The sequence below is a fragment of the Acomys russatus genome, chromosome 32, assembly GCF_903995435.1.
Source record: "Acomys russatus chromosome 32, mAcoRus1.1, whole genome shotgun sequence".
Taxonomy (NCBI): Eukaryota; Metazoa; Chordata; class Mammalia; order Rodentia; family Muridae; genus Acomys; species Acomys russatus.
In genome coordinates, this window is record NC_067168.1 from 47,018,708 (window position 1) to 47,041,419 (window position 22,712).

The 22,712-nt window shown below is 52.4% G+C and overlaps 1 protein-coding gene across 1 annotated transcript in view; it reads left to right on the forward strand.

Annotated features, from left to right (window-relative positions):
- The first annotated feature begins 414 nt into the window (after nucleotides 1-414).
- The window catches only part of Ss18l2 (SS18 like 2), an 89,872-nt gene continuing 67,574 nt past the window's right edge, over nucleotides 415-22,712 (forward strand). Inside the window, exon 1 of the mRNA XM_051140306.1 lies at nucleotides 415-418. The gene's annotated coding sequence lies outside the window, so the exon portion shown is untranslated. The remainder of the gene's footprint in view (nucleotides 419-22,712) is intronic.

The following is a 22,712-nucleotide window of genomic DNA, read 5'->3' on the forward strand; positions in this document are numbered from 1 at the left end:
CCTGCCTGTCCCCCTGCATCGTCCCACTCTACGCTCACATCTGTGGGCAGGCGTGCAAGGCTAACCCACTCTCCACTAGACACTAAGGTCTCAACCTGCTCCCAAGCACAGCCCTCTAGAAGCTCCAGAAGGCTACTGAACTAAGCCCTGCCCCCATCTCTCCGTGTCATTTCCCAAGGAGGATGTGGAACCAGAAAAAGACGGCCAGACAACCACACAAGAGAGAACCAGGCTCTGAAGACCACCTGCCCCGATTTACCACCTGATCTTCCCTGTGTCCCGTTGCTTCTTCCAGATGTGATTTTCCCATCAACATAATGGACGCATATGTGGGCCCAGAAGAGTCCAGACCTAGCACTCACTTGGGTCTGGCCCCTGCCGGCAGATCACACCTCTGTTGCCTCTGCACTTACTGTCATGCTGCAAGAAAGCCCCAGCCCACCAGCATTCCTCTTGAGTTATACAAGACCTGTCTGCCCCGTCACCCTACTGTAGGTGAGTGGCGATCAGGCGCAGCCCAGCTGGTGGAGGTCAGGACACTCCCCTCTGGGCCCAAAGGGAAGTGGCGGTGCTGAGCAGCTGCAGGTGGCAGGCCCTACTTTTATCCTCCACAGGCAGAGCATCATCTCTGAGTGGGAACATACAGATGTGCTGTCAGCTGTTGCTTCCTGCGTATCACAGAGAGAACCAGGGCCCGGTCACTCTGCATTCATGAGGCTCTGGAAAGATCTATGCTGCTTCTGAACACAATCTGATCATTTCTCACTGATGAACCTGAAAAAAAAAAACAGAACAAAAGAAAAAAATTTAAAAACAAAAACAAAAAACAAAAAAACAAAAAACAAAAAACCCAAAAGCATTCTCAGTTCCAACCCAAGGAATCAGAGCTCCACACTCAGGCTTAGACTCAAAGCAAGTGTTGACCTTGACCCAGACTTGTCCTGGCACTGTGGAGGCTGGGATCCATTGAGACAGTATTTATACAAGCAGTGCTATTGTGGGGACAACAGAACGAGGTGTCATATTTTACAGAGATGCAAAGACTCTTGAGCAGTGCTGAGGAGCGCTTTGGAAACGGTGACTCAGTGGACTGGACTGTATGGCCCCAGCGGCCAACACAAGACTCGGGTGCAGAGCATCAGGCTGTGCAAAATGGAACTAGAATGCTGGGCATGTAATCCCAGTACTTGGGAGGCAGAACCTGGAAGATGGAAAATTATAGTCTAGCCCAGGCTACACAGTGTTTCCAAGACACAACGGGAGAAAAGAGGCTGCGAAGGGAGAAGGAGATGGAAGAGGAAGAAGAGAGAGAGCAGAGGAAGAGAGGGAGAAAGGGAGGAGAAGAAACAGGAGGAAGTAGGAAGAGAGGAAAAGGAAGAGGAAAAGGAAGAGGAGATGGAGAAAGGAAATGAGGGCGAGGAGAGAAGGAGGAGGAAGTGGCGGTGGGAGATCTTGTAACACAGCACCCGCCAGGCAAACATAGAGAGCTGGGGCAGACTGAACCAGGCTTCGCAAGTGCTGCACCTGGACTGTCCTATATCTGTCCTGTGTCTGACGATTTACAAGCCCTTAGGTTTTGTAGCACCAGGACCCTGAGCCTCAGAGTGGCCAATCCCACTGGAATAAGAGAGGACAATGGCTTCTTGCTGGAGTGCCAGTAAGATGCCCCAGAGCCAAGACTGCTGGCTGGACCGGCTCTCCCGGTGGCCTCCACAGGAGGAAATGCCCCAGGCTTCAGTAGGGCAGAGCTGGGGCCCAGCCAGCCTGCCAAAATCTAAGCCTCTACTTTTGTCTCAATGCTGCCCTGTCCTCCTCCTCCTCCTCCCTCCCTCCCTCCTTCCCTCCCTCCCTCCCATCGTGTCCTGCCTGCCCCGTGCAGCCTCAATGCCTCCCCTGTTCCGGTGCCACCTATGGGACGTCCTACTGCCTCCTCCACCCCACTCAGGCTAGCTCCCTTCTGTCCTGCCCCTCTGCACTCCAGCCCCTTCAGATGCTGCCCACAGCAGGCTACCTCAGTTTCCCTTCTTCCTTGAGTGAGCCACCTGTGTCCAGGGCTAACCTGTGTCCTGTCCCCTGACCTGCCCACAAAGATGTACTTGGGGACCCCCCAAAAGCATAGACATGAAAACACCAGAAGAGACTATTGGAAAAGGATGAGGGTGTGCCCCCACCTGGATCTCCTATGCACCCCCTCCCCCATCAAGACAGCCCTGTAACTTTTTACAGTCAGCTACCTGCACTTCTTCTCGGCCCCAGAGTATGCAAACATCCCCCACAGAACAGACCTGGGAGCTAGGGAGCTTCCTTCGGGATTAGCCCTCAAGAAGACAGGAGACCATGGAGAAATGACCCCCCCCCCCAGCTTCTTAAACCTGCATATGAAACCCAACGTGGGCAGAAGGACAAGGCCATGAGTCCCAGGAGCCACGGGGCAGAGGGTCTGTCCCCACACTTAGCTGTAAAGATGTGAGAGGAGGCTGGGGAGGGGGTGCATGTGCAACAGCCGTGCCCAGGAACTCTACAGAGATGAAGGGACAAAGCAGGAGAGAACCCCACAACTGAAGGAGGGTTGGAACCCCCTGCTCCATTCCATTGTATGAATTCTTGGTGGGACCTCGTTGTCTACTTGCCCCAGTTAGAGAGGGTTAGCAAAGAAACAATCCTCTCCAGTCCAGCTTGGAATGCCTGGTGGGTTTCTGGGGTTACTTACAAGCATCTGGGACAGCTGTGTGTCCACCTCAGCATGAAAGACAATTCCCAAATGCTGAATCAGTGGACTTCCCATCAGTGCCAGAACATTTGAGCACCTCCCAGTGTAGGTGCGGGTAGCGAGGGTTGCTTGCCTGGTGGATGGACGGTGGAGCTGCAATTGCCAACTACGCTCTGATGGCTCTCCCACTTTCTACAAGGCAATTCTTTTTGCTTGCTTGATTTTTTTTTTTTTTTAGGGTTTTATTAATTTTATTTTACATGCATGAGTGTTTGGCATGCTTGTATACAGATGCACCACATGTGTGCCTCACGTCTACAGAGAGCAGAGGAGGGCACTGGACCCCCCCGGAACTTGAATTACAGATGGTTACTGCTGGGTCCAAAGCAGACTCCATTTCCTGAAATTCTGGCAGTGAGACAGAAGCCAGCATTCCTCAGGAGCTTGAGAAGCTGGTTCCCCTCTACCAAAATCTCCCATCATTGGCAGAAGAAACAAATGGCTCGCTGTGGTGCCTATTAGCACGCCATAGCGCGTGTGCTGACTGTCTGGCTCCCTCAGCACCACAAGTTCCTGTCACGCATTTCAAGCCCATGCTGGCCTCCTGGTCTCCCCTACCTCCTCCCAAATGTTCTGTCTGTCTGTCTGTCTGTCTGTCTGTCTGTCTGTATCTCTCTCTCTCTCTCTCTCTCTTTCTCTCTCTCTCTCTCTCTCTCTCTCTCTCTCTCTCTCTCTCTCTTTCTCCTTAGCCCTGTTCCTTCTTCTCTCACGGCTAGGTCCATATTTAGTCTACTACTTTTTCTCTCTACTCTGGACTCTCCCAGATGCCTCTGGTTGTTCTCTCTCTTACATCTACAATAAAAACTTTCCCCTAGACCACACCATAGCAGTCATGTTGTCAGTTTATACAGTTGTGAGCTGCCATGTGTGTGCTGGGAAGTGAATCCAGGTCTTCTGCAAGAGCCGACAGTGCTTTTAATGACTGGGCCATCATCTCACACTAGCCTCTACTTCTTGGTTTTATAGATAGAGTTTCACGTAGGCCCGGCTGGTCTTGAACTCAATATGCATCTGAGGATAATCCTTAATGCCTGACCCTCCTGCCTCCACCTGTGCAGACTTAGAATTGCAAGCACTCACCATCATGCCTCTGCCTGTGCAGATTTGGGATTACATCATGCCGAGTTTGTGAGTCCTAAGGACCAAACCCGAGCTTCAAGCATGCTAGGCAAGCACTCTAGCAACCGAGCCCCACCCGCAGCCCCCAAGGGAATAAATGCTAATAGTCACAGTTATGTGAGGGCTCCTTGGCTAAGCCCTGCAGCTCTCTCTTTCAAACAGCAATGCCATGTCATTCCTGGAGGTCAGAGTTCAGAACACCCTCCATGCCTGGCATTGGCTCTCAGGCCTGTGGTCAGTCCATCATAAGCACTGGGCTTGGGAAGCCACTAGGAATGCATATTCTGCAGTTGGAACAAAGGCCCAGAATAGACAGTGCAGATTACGGAAGCAACTTCCTGGGCAGCTGAGCGTAAGGGCTGGTGCAGCTACTGAACGCACAGCCCTTGCTCCTTAATGTCATTCCAGGCTGCCTAGGACTGAGGAGGGAGAACAGGCAGAGTGATCCGGAGACCTTCCATGGGTGACTTGCAAAGTTAGCAAAGGTGGAAAGCAGGTTGGCCAAGAGAGAGAGTGGACCAGCCCCCTTGACACGCTTCTACCGGCACTGCAGTGGGAGCTTCCTCGGAGGGCTCTGACATCAGCTGATATCAGGGGCTGTCTTAGCTCCATGGCTTCTGCCTGGGTGACCCCCCCACCTTCAATCAGTACAAAGAGCTCTGCCGCACAAAGTTCCCCCACCATTTCTTCTCCATTTGGGGTGCAGAGCTTCCACCAAACCATCCAGGAAGAGGCCCCTGCTCTTGGTCTCTCAGGGTCCTGTTTGCAGGGCTCCTCTGTCCCAGCCCCACCCTGCCTCTCCCCTAAAGCCGCAGCACCTCTATATGTTAAGGCTGGAGCCTCTTGTTCTTCTCCAAGGTCTCCCATGGAGCATCTGTGGACCAGCTCCATGTGCTGGCAGGTCCTCAACCCTCTCGGCTCACCAGCAGCCAGCCTGGGCAGGGCAAGGGTCTCTAATGGAGCCTTGAGGCCCGAGAAAGCGTCCAACCTTCGAGCAGATTCTCATGGATATGATCTTAGCCCTGGCACCACCAACCTCCTGAAAGACCCAAATGAAACGCAGAGGGTTCCCATATTTGACTGAGAAACCGGCCACTTTATTTAGCATTTTCTCCTACATGAAAGGAGATGACCACGAGCCACAGCTGCGGCTTTGTCCCCACTGGAGACTTCTTCATCACCGGTCCAGAAGAAGCCCTGTTCTACAGAGGCTCTGCTGTCCAGGGCTCCTCATGGATGCCTGAAACTTCACACAGAACCAAACACACTGTAGTGAGCACGCTGTGCCACAGACATTCCGCAGTGTCAGAATTCAGTGAATAACAAATGCGCAAATTACATTTGATTTCACTGCCTGAAACTGACCTAATCATCCAGATTCCCCTTGATGGCCGCCACTGGCGATCACATTTGCTTTTATTTCCATCTTAATTGCTAATATTATCTCTTAGATCATACCTTAACACAACAGTGTGTGTATGGGCTGGAAAATAACTGTGAACGGATTAAAGAGGGCTTGCTGGAGGCCAAGGCAAAGCTGGTATAGATAAGAGAGTCATCGCAGGTGTTTGGATGAGAGAGTGGGGAAGCCAGGGGGAGAACTGTGAGAACAGAACCAAGCTGCGGGCTTGAGTTGAGCAAGAAAGCTGCAGGAGCAGTTGGGAAATTCTCTGCCGGTTGGTCCCTTGACATGCACACTGTGAGGTCAGATGATGGGCCACGGGACCATCCCACAGGTAGGCATCCTTCTCTTTATGGGGCACAGGTGAGTGTTCGACTCCTGATGGTCTGCTGTGTTGGATGAAGTCTCAGGCCTTGTTTTTCTGGTAGGTATTTAAGCCGTCCGTGTGTTCACAATATCCCAATCCATTTTGATCGATGTATAGGTGTCACTTTTTACTTCTAGGAATAAGTTATTAGTCTGTGCGTCCTGGGTACTGGCTGGACAGGTGGTGGTGGTGTCAACATGCACAGGAGAGTGCAAAGTCATCTGCCTCTGCAATGACACTCAACTCAAGTAGGGGGGCGCAAATGGAGTCCCTCAGGGCAAGGCGCAGCCTGGAAGCGGATATTTTACACAATATGGATTGGCTTAGAGCCAGCGCACCCGGTCTCACATTCCTATGGCAAGGTTTAACTTATAAGTCAAGCACAGTAGTGAGACGTTACCAATAAGAGAACAACACACGCAGTAAAACATTATCTGACTTTCCGTCTGCCTCATCCCCCCACCCCACCCAATACCCTGGCTCTTTCTTCGTCTCAGGTGGTGTGAGGTGGCAACATGCCTTCCAAAAGGTGAAACCAAGTGAATGACTTGGACACTGTGACACAGCCTTGAGCAGAGGTTGGCCCCATGCTGAGTCAGAGGAGGCACCACGCTGAGCCTGAGGCACCATGCTGCCAAGTCACTGAAAGCACAGAAAGCAAAAGTAGGGGCCGCTCGTCTGGAAATCCCTGAGTTCTTACCCACCACTGGGTCCTGCTCTGTGTCACATGGACAAGAAACACATAAATAACCAAATGTTTAATGACATTGTTTGGGAATTTCATACATGTATACAATGTTTAGATAAAATCCCTCCCCACATTTTCCTCTCCTCCAACTCCTTACCTGTAACCCCACACACACACACACACACACACTTTTCTGTTTTGTTTTTTTAAACTCACTGAGCCAACATAGCGCTGCCTGTATGTGCATGGGTGGAGGATTATATTTGTTGAGGCTTGCTTTGAGCTCTAATATGTGGTCAATTTAGGAGAAAGTTCCGCAGGCTGCTGGAAGGATGTGAATTCTTTGGCGTTTGGATGGAATGTTATGTAGATGCTGTGATGGTTTGAGTGAGAATGGCCCCATTGGCTCAGATGCTTGATTGCTTGGTCCCCTGTTGGTGGAACTGCTTGGCAAGGATTAGGGGGTGTGGCCTTGTTGGAGGAGGTGTGTCACGGGGAGGGTGCTTTGCGCTCTCTCTCTCTCTCTCTCTCTCTCTCTCTCTCCTCTCCTCCTCTCCTCTCTCCTCCTCATCTCCTCTCTCTCTCTCTGTCCTCACTCCGTCATCATGGATTCTTTCTAACCACAACCATAAGCCAAATTAAGCGCTTTCTTTTATAAATTTCCCGGTCATGGTGTTTTACCACAGCAATAGAAAAGTAGCAGAAAGACGTCTGTTAAGTCCATTTGGTTTATTATGTCATTTACTTGCAATGTTTCTCTGCTTAGCTTCTGTCCAGGTGACCTCTCTACTGGCGAGAGTAGGGTATTGCACACATCCATCACCGCTGCGTTGGGAGCAGTCTGTGTTGGGTGGTGTTGGATTTGACAGTGTCCCCTGTGTTTGGTGTATACGTGTTTAGTATTGTAATCTCACATTGGTGGACTTTTCCTTTAATGAGTTTGAAATGCCCTCCTTATCTCTCCTATTGTGTCAGACTTTGGAATGGCCCCGCCTGCCTCTTTCTTGCTTCCGTTTGCCTGGAACACGTTTTGCCATCCTTCACTCTACGGTGGTGTCTGCCATTGGTCATGAGCTGTGTGTTTCTTGGAGGCAGCAAACCAATGAGTCTTGTTCTCTAATCCATTCTGCTAGTCTGCGTCTCTTCATTGAGGAACTGAGACTACTAATATTAAGTCATTACCGAAATGTTCATACTAATGCCTGCTGTCTTGTGGTGTTTTCTTTGATCTCCTTTGATAGACTATTCTGGCCTTGTTGATTTATTCCCTGTGACTTCTTTGACATTTTTGTTATCTTCAGGCTGAATATTCCTGTAGGATCCTCTGTAGAGCTGGGACACTGGTTGTAAATTCCTTTAACTGATTTTTATCACAAGAAGGTTTTATTTCTCCTCCTCCTTCTTCCTCCCTCTCTCTCTCTCTCTCTCTCTCTCTCTCTCTCTCTCTTTCTCTCTCTTTGGTTTTTTTTTTTCAAGATTGGGTTTCTCTGTTTTGGCCCTGGCTGCCCTGGACTCATTTTGTAGACCAGGCTGGCCTGGAACTCACAGAGATCTGCCTGCCTCGCGTGCCACCATGCCCAGTGATCTCCTTCAATTTTAATAAATAATCTTGCTGGGTATAATAGTCTAGCTTGGCAGTTATAATCTTCTAGAACTTGGAACACATTTTTCTAGGCCCTTTCAGTTTTAAAAGTTTGTGTCAGGTGATCACATGGTGGTCTGACAGGACAACCTTTATAAGTGGCTTGACCTCTCTATTGAAGAATTAATTTTTTTATTTAATCTTACTATGTAAGTATTGCCTGTATGCATGTATGTACATCGCAGGCCTGCAGTGCCTGCAGAGGAAGGCACCAGACCTCCCTGAACTTGGTTGTAAAGCACCATGTTGATGCTAGGAATTGATCCCAGTCTTCTACAAGAGCAGCCAGTGCTGTTAACAGCGCAGCCATCACTCCACCCTCTCTGCCTCCTTTCTTTACTGTGTGTTTTTAATGTTTTGACTGTGCCATGCTCTTTTCCATTTGGTGTGATTATAGACCTCTTCCACTTAGGTTTTGGAAATTTTCTTCTACAATTTTACTGAAAGTAGTTTTGAAGCCTTTGCTGTGGCTTTCTTCTTGTTCTGCACCCGTAACCTAAAGCTCTTCCTGGTATCCTAATTTCTGTTCATATTTCTTTAAATGTATCTTTGGTTTAATTTAAGATTGGTCATTTAGCTGGGCATGGTGGCACATGCCCTCTAATCCCAGCACTCAGGGAGGCTGAGGCAGGCAGATCAAGTGAGTTCAGGACAGCCAAGGCTGTCTCGAAAAAATAAAAACAAAAACCCAAAAGATCATTCATCTTTACAGAGGAATCCAGCCCCATTCCTGGTTCTATTTTCTTCACGACCCGTTCTCTTGGTGTGGCTTTCCGCTTTATTTATCTCGTTGAATTTTTTGCTTCCAGCATCTTTTCACTTTGCGTTTCCTTCAGCAAGTCTATATCAAATTGTCAAATTATATTTTCATATCTGGGGTTGATTCTTTATTTCATTCTTCTTCTTCTTCTTCTTCTTCTTCTTCTTCTTCTTCTTCTTCTTCTTCTTCTTCTTCTTCTTCTTCTTCATTCACTTGGAGTTTATTTGTGGCTTTTTCGACTCGCCTGATCATACAATTTGGTCTTTTGAATTCTTTGTCTGATAGCTTTTCCAGGTCACTTTCATAGGTGTGGCTATCAGGGGTGGTTGTTTGAGGAGGAGATAGGTTTTGGTTTTTTTCACGTTGTTTATATCTCTGTGCTGAGCCTTGCTTATCTGAACGTATATCTGAAGTTAGTTGGTTGCATTTTTCTTTTAAACTTTGTATTTTTAAAGTTCAGTTCCCCTTTTCCTTTCAATGTGGTTTGGTTTTTTTGTTTTGTTTTGTTGTTGTTGTTGTTGTTATTATTATTATTATTATTATTATTATTATTATTATTATTATTATTATTATTTTGCCACCTTAGTGTAAGATTGAAGTACGTCTCCCCCTGAGGGGCTGGTTTTTAGGGCCTGAGGCTCTGTCTGCAGTTTTCATCTGTAGGACAGGTACTGTCTCATTAGTGGGAGCCTCCTGCTTGGATCTGCAGCTTTCTGTTGTAGAACTCTGCGTGCTGTGACCTTACCCAGAGCTGGAGCCAGTCCCCACCCTATGTCTGCAGTGCTCCTGAAGCTGTGCAGGATGTGACCCCTTGCCCAGGCTGAGGTTCCAGCCTAGACTCACAGCTCCGCCTGAAGTCACTGTAAGGTGTGAAATGCCCTCTGCTCCTGGGCTTAATCCAGACTTGAATTTGGTCACCACCCTGGGCCCACAGCTTCTGAAGAAGCCACTTGGGGTGAGGATTCCCCCAAACATTCACTATGACCAAATTTCAACTTTCTTTTTTAAATTAAAAACAAAACTGTTATTTTATAGTTTGTGTATGAGTGTTTTGCTTCCATGTATATCTGTGCGCTGCATGTGTACAGAGCCCATGGAAGCCAGAAGATGGCATGAGATCCCCTGGAACTAGAGTTGCAGACAGCTGTGAACTACCATGTGGGTACTGGGAACTGAGCCAGGTCCGCCATGAGAACGGCTAGTGCTGTTACTGCTGAGCAGACTCTAAGGCCCACTTTTAATGTTTTCATTAGCTATCTTTCAATTGACAGTCATCCTTTATGTTTGTGTTTCAAAACATGCTGGGCTGGGAATGGAGCTCAGGGGTGGAGCACCTGCCCAACTTGTGCAAGCCCCAAAGGTTGATTCCTGACGGCAGAGATAAGAAATTGTAATATGAATTCTAGGCTCTAGAAGATCCATGGTCAAGTCCACAGGTCAAAGCCTCTGCTATGGGCAGACAACCCCTCTACAGAAAATGGATGGGGACACCTTGCAGCTAAGACGGATCCTCACTCAGAGGTGGCTACAGGGCTGGGGCAAGCCTAGGTGGACAGCCTGGAAACAGGCTTTATTCCGTTCTGGATTCTAACTCCTTTTCTAAGGAGCCTGTGTGAATGGCTTCAAGTTTTGCATGTTTCCTGTCTGCCTGGCATTCAGCTGAGCAGAGGAAGGGCTCCTGGCATGAGGGTCGCAGGAGAGGGAGCTTGGTAGGCACAAGCTGTTCTCGCTCTCTGGACTAGGTCTGGTGGTGGCTAGGGACCACACAGCAGCCCTCAGCCTCCCGGGAGGCCCGGTAGTGATAAGTGTGGAGTGCAACCGTTGTGATTGTCCTTCAGGCTGGTGAACACAATGAGGAACTGGCCTCTGGCACCCACTAAGGTACCTGCTCCAGAAAGGCGGTGGATGGCACATCCCGAATCCCAAATCCCCATACAGGTGGGAAAGAAGTGGTCAACTCCATGTCAGGGCTGCCAGGTGGCCACTGAAGAAGCCGGGGTGCTTCTGCACGTTCTTTTGGGGTCCTGTTTAAGAGCAATGCTGTTCTTTCTTTATCCAGCTCACGTAGTCATCTGGCAGAGGTGTGCTGTGACCAGGAAGCGCAGGGGTGTCACAGCTTCTAGCTCTTTCTGGGAGATGTCTGCAGCCTGGGCTCTACTTATTCTCAGCGGTTTGACCAGTTGTGTGTTGTTCATGTCCACCCCCAAGCTGCTGCCATGGAGGCTTCTCTGAGGAAGCTGACAGGCACCAACCCAGGGGCGTGAGCACAGGGGTTTGAGAGGCAATTTGACCAGCACATCCTGTCTATTTAGTGACACAACAGCAGTAGCTATGCCAGGAGCAGGAGGGCCTGTGACTTCCTCAGGCAGGGGATTTTTAAAATATTTTATTTATTTATTTATTTGTTTGTTTGTTTGTTTGTTTGTGTGGGGTTTTTTTGGGGGGGGGTTGTTTTGTTTTGTTTTGTTTTGTTGGTTTTTCGAGACAGGGTTTCTCTGTGTAGCCTTGGCCATCCTGGACTCACTTTGTAGACCAGGCTGGCCTCGAACTCACAGCGATCCGCCTGCCTCTGCCTCCCGAGTGCTGGGATTAAAGGCATGCGTCACCACGCCCGGCTCTTAAAATATTTTATTAATTTATTCATATTACATCTAAATTGTATCCTCCCATTCCTCCCTCCCTCCCGCTTTCCCCCTACTCCGCTCCTCTATGACTGTGACTGAGGGAGACCTCCTCCCCCTGTACTATGCCATAGCCAAGGACAATACGTGCAGTAAACTTCGAACCCCTACCTAGATCTAGCCAATGGACAGGACATTCTCCACAGTTGAGTGGAGAGCGGGGACTGACTTTCACACGCACTCTGGTGCCCCATATTTGACCACGTCCCCTGGAAGGGGAGGCCTGGTGGCACTCAGAGGAAGGATAGCAAGCTACCAGGAACAGGCAGGGGATTTTTAAGTCCCTGATGAAGGCTGTGTTTCCCAGCTGTGATTTCATCCCTACACAGCCCCGTGAACACTCACAAGTGAGACACAAAAAGAGATGACTGTGAACGTTCAAGCCATCTTGTTTCTGGAGAAGGCATGTCCTCTCCTTTCCCCGACCTTTCCCTACTGACTGGAAAGCAGAGGTGGTGGCCAGCTGAGGCCATGGGGACAAGGGGACAAGTGTCTTGTCCTGGCATTCACACCCTTTGGTGCCTCCTCTGTGAGAACGGAGGCCTTCGGTCAACAGCCACGTGAGTGAGTCACTCTGGAAATGGATCCTCTGCCCAGGCTCGCCCCCAGAGGGCCACAGCCATACACCTGAGGAATGAGGCAGGGGAGTGTCTAGCTGACGTTGCTGGAAGTCACTCTGGTCCACAGACGCGGATAAGGACAACACCAAGTTGTCAGAACCACTCAGTCTTAGGGGCGTTTGCTAAATCAGGTAGCTATTGTGAGTTGGAATGCTGAAGCCTTGCTCGGCACCCCCAGGCCCTCTGAATGTGGTGGCGTTTGGAAATCTTTAGTGAGGTGACCAAGTTCAAACGAGATTGTAGGGTGAGCCTCAATCCAACACAACCTTATAAAAAGGGTGTTGTTAAACTAGGGCGATGGCTCCGTCACAAAAGGGCTGGCTGCACAAGGATAAGGGCACGAGTTTGATCCCCAGAACCCAGAGAAAAAACAGTCAAGTATGCTGCTGAGCACTGGAGACCCTGGTGGCAGGCGGCCACTCAGGCCTTAGCAACCAGCTAGCCTGGCTAAATCAGTGAGAGAAGCAGAGCCTGTCAGAAAAAAAGGATGAACAAGATGGCAGTGATGAGTGCTCTCTTTCTCTCTCTCTCTCTGTCTGTCTGTCTGTCTGTCTCTGTCTGTCTCTGTCTCTGTCTCTGTCTGTCTGTCTGTCTGTCTCTCTCTCTCTCTCTCTCTCTCTCTCTCTCTCTCTCTCTCTCTCTCTCTCTCTCTCTCTCTCTCACACACACACACACACACACACACACACACACACACACACACACACACACGGGAAGAACATGAAAAAATTAAATTACAGCAGGGGGAATGTGTTGTACCTCCTCACACCCACAGTACGGCCTGTCTGTTTGCCTGGGGGACATCTTTACGCGCTGCATGTGGTAGAGACCAACACATACCTCATAGGAAGCTAAGCCTCCGTTCCTTTATTCCTGAGCTAGCAGGGGGCTCCTGCCAGGATGCTGAGGGTCCAGGGTGCTCCTGTCTCCACTGTAATGACCACCTCGTGGGTGTCACATGAATCAGCCATCATGGTGAGTTTCTAGGTTTAGCATGATGGGGGATCACAAAGGCAGAAAGGCTGGAACAGCAGGAATTAACCTCTGACATGTAGATGCCTGAGATCCAGATTGTGGTAGAGGGGCTCTAACAAGCCTGCAGGGGCCCACTGCCCTCTGGCCTGCCCTCTGGGAACTGTCCTGCTCCGGCAAAAAGAAGCCTGGGGGTGGCGGGGGGGGGGGGAGTCGGCGGGAAATGGGAGCAGCTGGCAAGTGTCTTGGGTCTGGGGCACCATCCAGGTCACAGAGGAAATGGCAGAGGTGCGTACATGAGGCTATTTTTACCAAGACCTGTGCAAACAGAGGTGCAGCTGGCCCAGCCACATTCTCCCTCTCCTGGCATCTGGCCTACAGGGCCATTACCAGGCAGGCAGTGCCCGCTTGGTTGGGAGCCACAAAGGCAGAAAGGACAGGTAGAGAAAAGGCAGTTAGGAGTGCCTGTAGGTGCCCCCAGGGACTTTCTATCTGAAGGAGCTATTCCCTCTAGGCGAGGTGGGCTCAGCCTCACTAATGTCTGCCGGGGACCACCTGAACCCTCTGAGGTCCCATATCAGGCATATGGGCTTGGCTGCAGTCAGGGTGCAGGGGTCAGAAGTCAGGGTGGGTAGGGAAATCATAGTCCGGTGTGGTTCATGGGTCAATGTGGACTGAAGGGCTCACTACCAAGATCAGGGCTCCATCTGAATTGGAGCTTGTCATCAGGTCAAGGGTCAGGCTGGGGTCAGAAGTGAACTCAGAGTCATGGGTGGCTGGGTGGAGGCCTGGAACTGGCACTGGGGATTAGCCTGCAGTCGTGAGAGAGGCTTGGCTGTGGGCCAGTCAGAGGGAGAACGAGGCTGAGAAAAACTTCCAGCCCGACTTCTTGGCACTCCTTCACTCCATGCTGACAGCCCCCTGGGCCTGGCATCTGCAGTGGAAGACCCTCAGTCTCCTCATAGGCATGGCTGACACAGCCCAGCTCAGAACTGGGAAGCCGGGGTGTAAGTGTGGGGTCCCCAGGTCCCCAGAAGGACCTGAACTAGGGTGAGAGCGTGAGCCCCCTCATTGGAGGTCCTGGTCCTTAGGACCCAGGTAAGAAAGGGCACTGAAGGCCAGAAGGGAGGGCTGAGCAGGGAACCTGGGGCAACTTTAGAACCCTGCAGACAAAGGGAGGGTGTAGTCAGCACTGGGTCCGCACCACGATTGGCTAGGGTATGGTAGCAATCCAGGAACTCAGGCTGTACTCCTGAATCCTGCCCCCATGGTGCTGATGTTCCAGAAATGGAGCAAAATGAAAAAACGTCCTGATTGGGAATCTTGGAGTTCGAGGCCAGCCTGGTCTACAGGGCGAGTTCCAGGACAGCCAGGGCTACACAGAGAGACCCTGTCTGAAAAAAAAGCAAACAACAAAAACAGAAAGATGTTAACACCAGAGAGAGGCAGTCAGCCAGCTTCCGGGCAGCTGATGCTTGAGATGAAGGCAGCGTCCAGGGCTCTGTCTAATGTGTGCAGCTGGTTCAAATCACCGAGCCACTTCTAAAGGCATTGTGAGGCCTTTAGGAAAATTATAAATTAAATGATGGCTGTAGCTCTAGAGCCAGGAGGGATTCCCAGTGTTTCTCCAGGACAGAAAGAGGGGTGCTGCCTGGTGCAGCTTGGTGACAGCCTCTTCCCAGCTCTCATCCTTCAGAGCAAAGCTCCTTTAAATGTGGGTGGGTCACCCCACATGGGTCACAAATGGACTGTGATGGGTAGAAAATTATGTGTCAAACACAAAGGGCTCTGAGCTACAGTGACCAAGCATCATTTCAAAAATCAAACGTGTCAGGAATCTGAGGTGTTTCTGGCTCACCATGTTGCACGACATGACTTCACTGCAGCCTTGGTTCTGAACATACACACACACACACACAGAGAGACACAAACACACACACACACAGAGACACACACACACACACACACACACACACACACACTTTGCTGTCATGCAGGCAATGACAAAGAATGCTAAATATGTACACAAATGCACACACTCAAATCAATATGAATATTCAACCCAGTACTGTGACTACAGAGTTGGGCACCAGGGAGAAGCTAAAAGTCCTCAGGAGAGCAGAGGGCCAGGCAAGGGAGACAAAGGCTGCCTGATCAGGATGCAGAGTGGGAAGGAGGGGACAGAAAAGTCACCCCTTGCTCCTGGCTTCAGCATCCAGCTTCTTCCTCCTTCCCAGATGCCTGTTGCTTTTTTTTCCTTCTGAGCTTCCGTCCTCTGCTCACTAGTCTCCTCTCCATCGCTCCCTCCCCATCTCTCTTCCTTCACGTCTCTCCAAATTCCAGGCCTGCCTCCCAGCCCTGGACAGGGCGTCGCACCCAACAGCATGGTTGTCAGGCAGCTCCACTGTGAGTCCTCTGATCCCCCCGGCTTTGGGCCCCCCAGATCTGCTCTCTCCCTGCTGGAGATAGTTCCTTCAGATCTCTCCCTGCTGGAGATAGTTCCTTCAGGACAACCTAGGAGATCTGGATAGGGCACTCAGGAGTGGCTCATAGGGCCCAGCTTTGCAGCCACAGGTGATGATTCCTGTCATGGATAGACAGTATGCTACCACGGAGGAAAACGGCAGCTGGAGAAAGGCCGAAAGACATTTCTTGCCCAGGCATTTGTTGTGGAGTGCCAAGCCCAGGAATACAAGAGCAGTGGTGGCTTCTCTGTGACCCCTCAGGCTGCCTCCCATGAGCAGCTCAGGACTTCCTTCCTTCTCCTGTCCCCAGAAGTCAGCAGCAGGGTACATAGGACACCAGCCCTCAACCTCACCACGGTCCTCAGGCCCTAGAGTGTCCATCTCTGCCCTTACTAGGATCCTGCAGCAGCCATGGAAGGGGCAGGCAGGAGGTTTGCTTTCCCATGCAAACCACCCAGGGACCAGGAAAGGCTGGAGTTGGGTTTTTTGTAACGTATGGAGAAGATGAAGTCAAACAAACGTGAACTCTAGGAAACGAAGGCCAGCCTGCTCTCAGGTTCCCTCCACAGGGAGGGACTGGCGCCTCCAGACTCAGACTGCAGGCCGCAGGCAGGGAGCTTTCAGACTTTGAGCACTGGGCTGGGATGGCTGAGACATTCAGCCTCCAGGATGAGGAGCTACAGTCCTTGACCTCTGCAGCTTGAGGACCAACCGCCATTGCTAGGTCACCCAGCCCCTGTGGTGTAAGCCGTTGTATTGGCTGCCTCTTACTGTGTATGCACACTTCACCAGCTCTTCCACAGAGCTCTCTGCAATACACAGAGCTCTCTCTTTGTGCTTTTAGAGTCCCCTTTCATGTTAAATTCTCACTCGTTCACGTTGTCCATGAGAAACTATTCCTAATCTGTGATATAGTGTGTCTGTAGACGGTAGAGTCTTGGTTTAAATCTTCCGCAGTGCAGTATCTTATTGAACGGTTAGAATCACTCGGCTTTTTTCTCCCTGTCTTCTTTCTTCTTCTCCTCCTCCTTCCTCCTCCCCTTCTTTCTGCCCTTCCTCCTCCTCCTCCTCCTCTCTTCTCTTCCCCCTTCTCCTGGTTGTCTAGGGATTATATGAGAATTTCTATTTCCCCAGTGGATAGCCATAAGGTTTTGGGTTTTTTTGTTTTTTGTTTTTTGTTTTGTTTTGTTTTGTTTTATTTTTTTGAGACAGAATTTCTCTGTGTAGCCCTGGCTATCCTGGACTCCCTTTGTAGACCAGGCTGGCCTCGAACTCACAGTGATCTGCCTGCCTCTGCCTCCCGACTCCTGGGATTAAAGGCGTGTGCCACCAAGTCCGGCGTTTAGCTATAAGCTTTAATGCTCTTAACATTCTGGTGACATTAATTATGTTGAAACTCCATGTGTGTTTTGTCCCACCCACTCTACACTCCTCTTCCAGAATCTCTGCCCAGGTCACCTGTACAGTAGCTTGCAAGAGCGCAGGGCTGGCGAGGCAAGGCGAGTGTAACTCTGAGCTCTGCTGGGCTGGGGAACTAAAGAGGGGGCCGTTGCCGCAGAAATGAGCACTGAAAGACAGCCTACTTCTGTCTGCTCTGAGCACACTCCTCTAACCCCTGGCTCTTACTCCTAGCTCTCTCATCTCCTGACACACAACCTCTCTCTCAGAGCTTAGTATCACTTGAGCAGGGGACAGAGGGACCATGTGCCCCCACTTAGAAACAAAGCATATGGAACCTGGGGCAGAGGAGATCTTGCGATGACTCGTGGGCGTGGCCGGGAAGCTCAGGGCCCAGTGATGAAAACAGGCACCCTTGGTCCTAGAAGCTGGGGCCCTCTGGGAGGACTGGAGCATGGACACATGATCTTACAGAAACTAGATTCATATTCACTGTACTGGCTAGTCTTATGTCAATTTGACTCAAGCTGAGAGGAGGGAGCCTCAATTGAGAAGATGCCTCCATAAGATCTGGCTGTGGGGCTTTGTCCTAATTAGTGATCGATGGGGGCGGGCCAAGCCTTTTGTGGGTGGGGCCATCCCTGTGCTGGCGGTCCTGGGTTCTATAAGAAGGCAGGCTGAGCAGGCTATGATGGGCAAGTCAGTAAGCAGCACTCCTGCACCGTCTCTGCACCAGCTCCTGCCACGGGTTCCTGCCATGCTTGAGTTCCTGTCCTGACTTCCTTCAGTGATGAACAGTGCTGTGGAAGTGTGAGCCATATCTATCCTTTCCCCCAACTTGCTTTTGGTCACGGTGTCTCCTCACAGCAATTGAAGCCCTAGTGGGCAGCACAGACAGACACATGTGAGTGTCTGCACACATTCGACACTGCCACTGGAGAGTAAGTGTGAGGGGGCAGCCCCTCTCTCCAGACTTCTACACCATGAACCTCATGCCAAGGGGACTGGAGATGGACTTCTGACCCCTGAGTTTTGGGGGAGGGGAGTTCTCAAGCAATCCTTCTGTTCAGATTGGGAGCAGGGCCTCTTCCTCAGTCCCTCGGAGCAGGACTGAACCTCTCCCACTCCCTCCACTTTCCAGGCCTCAGTTTTCTATGGACATACAGGTCAGTCATGTGGGCCTCCTTGGAGGAAGAATTTGTAGGGCTGGGGATGTGTCCTAGTCAGCAGAGTGATTGCAGAGAGCGCATAAAGCACTGGGGTCAGTGCCCAGCACTGTAGAATCCAGGCGTGCCGTAACATGAGCGGTCAGGAAGTGGAAGGAGAAGGAAGCTAACAGCTGTACTCAGCTACGCAGCAAGTTCAAGACCAGCCTGGGCTATGCGGGGGTGGGGGTGGGGGTTAGGGGGCTCTGTTGAAGAAAGAGTGGGGGAAGTGGAGATCTTTGAGTCTCCTGTAGCACACACTGAAAACCTCTCCCAGCTTTGCTTCCTTCTCCTTTACCACACACAAGGCAACAGACGTCCATTCTCCAAGACCCAGCTCAGTCTGTGCTCCCTCAAGCACCTGGAATGACCCGACACGTGTCTGTGTACCAGCCCTCCCCAGAGCTCTAGGCTCCAGCCTCCAGGACCAAGGGTGCCTGTTTCACGGCTACACCCTGAGTGCCAATGCTACGTCCACCAGTCATTACAAGGTCTCCCCTACCCTAAGTTCCATGAACTTTGGCTCCTCGGTGGGCTTCAAGACCCCTCTGGCTCCTGCTCAAGTCACGCTAGGGTCCTTGGAAGGTACAGTCCATGTTTCCATCAGTGACAAGCCTGGTCCCATCACAGGGCCAGACACGGTGATATGTGGTGAGAGGTGGGTGAGTGGACAGACAGACAAATACCCATGTTACAGAAGACACACAAGGGATATCCTTTAAGCGTCTGTTCAGGCCTCCCTGCTCCCCTGCAAACACTGAGAAAGGGCTAGCCCCCCAAAGAAGGGGCATACCGAGAAGGTGGGAGCAGCTGCCAGCACCCTGCATGGATATGGACCTAAAGCTGTCCGTCCCTCCAACTCGGAAGCTCAGGGAAGGTAAAGCTGCCTTCAGTGAGCAGATCTGCCTGTGAGCCCTGGAGCAGCGGCTCTCCGGGCCATGCTTGTCATATGACTTTGACTTTGTCCCATTATGCAGGTCACAGCTGCCCTATCATTCACCAGAACCTCCTCACCATTGACTCATCAGCCACAGCACAAGGCACTGACTGACACATCCCGAGAGGTGGCTGCAGGCCGGGAGGAGGCGAGGGTGGCACACGCCACAGGGATGCAGGGGCTGGAAGCCAGACAGGCTTGGATGAGTAACTGTAGATTCTCTCTGCTGAGCTCGTTGTCACGGGGAATGGCAAGTGACTGTCTCCCCCTCTCGCGCCTCATACGCAGAACCCCCACGACTCTGGCAACTAGAATGGGGTGAAGAGCTGAGCCAAAATCTGGGAACCAGTGGCAGAGATCCAGGACAGATCAGACTAGCACAGGACCCAAGCAAGAAGGAATTGAGAAATGGGAGGTGACCATGGCTCAGGCTCTCTTCTGCGACTTTTCAACATAGATTTGTGAAGCAAACACAGACAATGCAGGAACCCCTTTTAAGGACATGGTCGGGGGGGGGGGGTAACTACAACTACCACCACCACAGGTAGATACTCCCTGGACTTTAGGCGCTTTCTCCTAAGCCTCCGGTGCCTGGTCCCTCAGCCCCAGGTGTCTGCTCCCTCAGGCTCAAGTGTCTGGTCCCTCAGCCTCAGGTGTCTGCTCCCTCAGCCCCAGGTGTCTGGTCCCTCAGACTCAGGTGTCTGGTCCCTCAGACTCAGGTGTCTGCTTCCTCAGACCCAGGTGTCTGGTCCCTCGGCCCCAGGTGTCTGGTCCCTCAGGCTCAGGTGTCTGGTCCCTCGGCCCCAGGTGTCTGGTCCCTCAGCCCCAGGTGTCTGGTCCCTCAGCCCCAGGTGTCTGGTCCCTCAGCCCCAGGTGTCTGGTCCCTCAGCCTCAGGTGTCTGGTCCCTCAGCCTCAGGTGTCTGGTCCCTAGGCCCCAGGTGTCTGGTCTCTCAGCCCCAGGTGTCTGGTCCCTCAGCCTCAGGTGTCTGGTCCCTCGGCCCCAGGTGTCTGGTCCTTCAGCCCCAGGTGTCTCCTCCCTCGGCCCCAGGTGTCTGGTCCCTCAGCCCCAGGTGTCTGGTCCCTCAGGCTCAGGTGTCTGGTCCCTCAGCCCCAGGTGTCTGGTCCCTCAGGCTCAGGTGTCTGGTTCCTCGGCCCCAGGTGTCTGGTCCCTCAGCCGCAGATGTCTGGTCCCTCGGCCTCAGGTGTCTGGTCCCTCGGCCCCAGGTGTCTCCTCCCTCGGCCCCAGGTGTCTGGTCCCTCAGCCCCAGGTGTCTGGTCCCTCAGCCCCAGGTGTCTGGTCCCTCAGCCCCAGGTGTCTAGTCCCTCAGCCTCAGGTGTCTGGTCCCTCAGACCCAGGTGTCTCCTCCCTCAGCCCCAGGTGTCTGGTCCCTCAGCCCCAGGTGTCTCCTCCCTTGGCCCCAGGTGTCTCGTCCCTCAGCCCCAGGTGTCTAGTCCCTCAGCCTCAGGTGTCTGGTCCCTCAGCCCCAGGTGTCTCCTCCCTCAGCCCCAGGTGTCTGGTCCCTCAGCCCCAGGTGTCTGGTCCCTCAGCCCCAGGTATCTGGTCCCTCGGCCTCAGGTGCCTAGTCCCTTAGGCTCAGGTGTCTGGTCCTTCTGCTTCAGACATCTCCTCCCTCAGCCTCAGGTGTCTGCTCCCTCAGGCTCAGGTACCTGCCCCCTTAGTCTCAGGAAGCCCATCTGCTCCCATCTCTGCTTCTGACATCCCCCCACCAGCCTTTTCTTTTGCCTAGGTAAACAACAGATGGCCTCCTCCTCCTTCTCCTCAGATTCCACAAGGCTCCCCAAGAGTAGGCACATGGTTGACCTCCCGATGTCTCAGAACAGAGGAGCTGACAGGTGGTGTGGCCTGGTTTGAGTTTTTGAGGCTTCGTTTTTTGCCATTTTCCTGCTCCTTCTATTTCTCAACATGTCGTATGTCCTTTGATGGTAAGAAAGGAAGGGTCCCCCAGGGAACAATCCAGAAAGAACCAAGAGTGGCTTTCACAGCAGAGAGTTGGAAGGAAAACTGTTCTCCCTGAGCCACCTTCCTCCCCTGGGGTTTGGGTTGGGAAGTCACCAGGAGACCCTGCCTGTCCTCTCAGCTGCAGCCTGGCACCAGCCCTCCACCCTCTGTAGGAAAAAGGATCAGTGCAGCCCTCGGCACCGGTGGCCTCACCCTCCCACCTAATTGCCTCACTTACCTGGTAAGGGGTCACAGAGCAAAAAATCGGGGCCTGGCTTCCTCCCAGCCTCCAGTCTTTCTTCCCCTCCTTGAACCCTACAGCCCTCAAAGACCACTGTCCACAGGGAACAAGATCGTGCTAACAGGCCCGTGAAGCATCGCAGGCGCTTGCTTGCCCAGGCTGTCTGCAATCCACGGCAACCTTCTCTCAGCCTCCAGAACGCTGGCATCACAGGCTTGTGCCACCATGTCCCGCTTGCTGATGGGATATCAGCCTTCTGCAGCTGCCTAGGTGATGTGTGGTGGTGGGCAGGGTTGAGAGTCAAAGCCTACAGGTTTAACATGCCGCCTCAAAAGTGTAAGGCCTGAGATAAGGGTACCCTGAGCCACGAGGGAGGCGAACCCCTGGTTTCTGAGCTCAAGGTGGCTCCCGAAATCCTGACCTGGAAGCCTTGGATGGTAACTACTGAACAGCTCCCTCCTCTGACACCCCCACAACTCGCGCACTGTCCATGAGGAAGCGGGAATTGCAGGAGTGCTTCCCGTGTGCTCTTACCTGCGTAGCAGGGGTCTGCCTCCGATCAGACACCAGTACAACAGGGAGAGAGAGAACTGGGAGAGGTGCGGTAGACTGATGTGGGGAAGGAGGGGAAAAAGAGGGTGGAAAGCTCCGCCCAGCTAGCAGAAAAACGGAGGAAGGCTCAGGGTCGTTTCCAGGCTTTTCAGGAAAGGACCTCAAGGCCACGCCCACAGCCCTCGTTTCCCACGTTGCAGGTTGGGAAGGCCATAGAGTCCTCGGGGGAAATTCCCGCGTTCCTGCTGGCCAGAAAGCGCCCGGAGTCGGACCTTCTTCAAGCGGATTACACACTCCACTTCGCGCAGGGACACGCGGCCCTTTCCACCTCTGCACAGAACTCCGCCCCTCCTCCCTCCTATCCCTTCGCGCCATCAGCGCCCCCTCCCCATCACCTTCTCAGGGTGGCCACTCGAGCTCTCAGAAAGCCATCTGCACTGGTTCCCTAAGAAGTTGCGCGCAGAGGGCTCCGAGCCGGTGACCCCGCGCCCCACGCTAGCACCGAATAATCCGAGCCTTAAAGACAAGCGTCGTGGGGGCGGGGGGAGGGGAGGTGGAGAGCAGCCCCGGATCTCCCGCTGCCCGCCAGCCGGATCTTGGAGACGCAGAGCGCGACGCTGGCTCCCTGGGACTAGCTCCTGGGACCTCAGACTCAGGGAGGCCGGTCTGTGGGCAGTCTGGGCCCCCGAAAGGGTTCGGGCTTCGGTCCCCGCGCGGGGGCGCCGGAACGTCGACTCTGCGTTCCTCACGGGCTGCGCCGGCCGAGACGCGTCCAGCTCCGAGTTCACCATGTGAAGGGCCACGAGGTTCTGCGCCGGCTCGAGAGCGGCCTGGAGGAGTCCCGGGTAGGGACTCCCCGACTCCGCCTGTGCTCCCCTCGGCTTCTTCCTTGTCACAGACGACTCCAGCTGTGCGATCCGCCAGACTCCACT